At 35.2% G+C, this 2,608-nt stretch overlaps 1 long non-coding RNA gene across 1 annotated transcript; it reads right to left on the reverse strand.

Moving 5' to 3' along the window:
- On the reverse strand, positions 1,626-2,015 carry LOC109825125. Its single transcript, XR_002242903.1, has 3 exons — positions 1,945-2,015; positions 1,798-1,862; positions 1,626-1,691 (listed from the first exon to the last, which is right to left on the reverse strand). It is a non-coding gene; the product is annotated as an uncharacterized LOC109825125 (long non-coding RNA).

Here is a 2,608-nt window from a genome sequence, read left to right on the forward strand (position 1 = left end):
AAGGATTATGATCGTTAATTTAGAAAGAACGAGAAGAGTTGGGATGGGGAAGTTAATGTTCATGTGATCGGATAAGGCTGTTGATGTATCTTCCAGACTCGTAGCAGAGACCTGTTTCGTCCTGGGGTTGGTTTGTTGGACAAAGTGGCCTGCTTCGTCACTTTGATCCGTGACTTGTTTCGTCACCTGAGCTTTGCCTGAGTTCGGACCGGGCCGAGATCGGATTGCGTGTAGTCCTCTAGCAGCCTGTTTCGCGGGATTGGATGCGCGTAGGGGATTTGTGAACAGCCAGTTATCCGGTGATAGGAGCGTTGACTCTGTGTGAGATGTGACCAGTGACCTGTTATAGGATGACTAGTTACTTGATCTCGTTTCTAGGCTAGGTATGACTTTTTGTGAGATACGGATCAGTTGTATTATCTTTTCATACATAGATCGAGATTAATATTCAATTATCTACAATTTGAGACATATATGGTATATACATGAGGGTTTCCTTGTTTGGATTATTTCGCTCGACGTACTACGTCTCATGTTGTAGATTTTTAAGTATTAATTCCATCTAGTTGTATGACCTTGTCGTCAGACTTAGAGGAAGAACAGGTTCAGCTGGAAGATCGCTAGGAGCCAGAGGATTCTTAGCTGAGTACTTAGAAGACCGAGCTGAAAAAGCCGAAGCGTAGTTATTCCCTCTAGTTGTTCGATGATCCTAGTTTACTTTTGTAGCATTTCTTTCCGCCTGATCGTTGTATTTTATATTCTCCAGTATCTCATTCAGATAGTTTGTATAAGGGTATGTTGGACCCGTATCATTATGTCTTGGATAATATTCATTTGTGATATGATATGTATTCTTTCATTCTGAGTTTGTCTATTATATTCTTGCTGATTGTGATCGGGGACCTGTGACTTCACGTTGTATTTGTTTCCAGACGCTTAGCGTATTGGATTGAGAAGAAAAGAAAAAGAAAGAAAAAAAAATTGATAGTGTATATTCTTCTCAATCTAATACGTCACGGGCTTGTTCACGTTCCGATTCCCGTGTATTTTGGGAAGCGGGGCGTGACAATTGAACAGAGCGGTGATTAATTTTGAACTGTTAAAATGGAGCGTATAAATTGGTTGTCTGAAGTCTTCATTCATTAACCTATATCCCTTATATCAGATTAAATTGTTAATTGAAAAAACATTCATTTATTACAGCAAGATTTAAGTTATATATCATTGTCGATAGCTACCATAGGTTGCATCCACATGTCCATTTTGTTTTTTTAGTTAATTGCTGAACAACCTTTGAATGTCTAGTGCAAACTGAACAAAGGTCTCAAAGCAAACTGAACAAAGTATGAACATAACTGATAAACATAAAAAGAACAACCTTTGAATGTCCAGTGTAGGCATATTCAGTCCAGTGCAGGCATATTCAGTCTAAATTCACAGAATTAACATATAAACATAAAAAGAACAAAGTATGAACATGGCTCCAAACAAAATATGACCATGAAATCCAACACTGGCAACAGGAAGCACTAGAATAACTTAGTATCAGGCTCAAAGTTCTCAAAGCTTAGTATCAGGCTCAAAGATCTCAAAGCTTCACGCAAACTAAGTGAGAACTTGATCAAACTTCTTTCCGCCAACCTTCTTTCCGCCAACCTTGATCAAACTTCACGCAATAGTGAGAACTTCATCTGTATTGAAAAACATTAAAAAACTAAGTGCTTCATCACTTTAAAAAAATCATATTATATTAAAAAATGGCAATATACAAGTTATTCTGTATGTATTAGCCATTACCTTCCTCAAAGGAATCTTCTAAATCATCAGTGGCTTCATCAATATTATCTTGTTCCATTGAATCACTAAAAAAGAGATGATAGCAAAACATATTAAATGATCATTGTACCAACTTAAAAAAGTTTAGAAAAATAAATGATACACTACCTTGACAACTTTAGAGGGCAATTTCTGCTATCATGATTTTTGTCCTCGCTTTCCACACAATTTGCATTTCCTAGGCTTGCATTTGCGGATCTCTCTCGAAGGCTTTAGCCTCTTCCCTTTAGGCCTTCCTTTTGTTCTTGCTTGACTTGGTTCATGAACTATATCTTGAGAACACTCTGCATTCATATAATGTCCTTCCACATCTTGTCCAATTTCTTCATCATTGATGAGTTTCAAACGTTGCACCTTATTAATAGCATCCATCATCATTTCACGCATTAATTCATATGCATCATTAGAAGATAGCCCCTCTTCAACCATTTCATTAGCTAAGCAATTTAGTTCACTAAAACGAGAAGCAAAATTAATTATGGCATTATCTCCAATAATATTATCATCTCTAAGAACAACCCTTTTTTTGACATTTCGGCACCATCTTTGTAACAACCGTGAATTTTGATACGTATTTAAATAAAATTTTCTAGTATTTAAAATATTATATTATATTTTATTAATACTTTTCCTAATTTCTGGAATTTTCTGAGTTTTCAAAATAAATAAATAATAAAATATATAGTCTTGTATTTTTTAATTCTGCTAAATATTAATTTACGGTTTAGTGATTTTTATATATAATCATTTGGTGATTAATATTATTAATGAC

The sequence above is a fragment of the Asparagus officinalis genome, chromosome 10 (assembly GCF_001876935.1).
Source record: "Asparagus officinalis chromosome 10, Aspof.V1, whole genome shotgun sequence".
NCBI lineage: Eukaryota > Viridiplantae > Streptophyta > Magnoliopsida > Asparagales > Asparagaceae > Asparagus > Asparagus officinalis.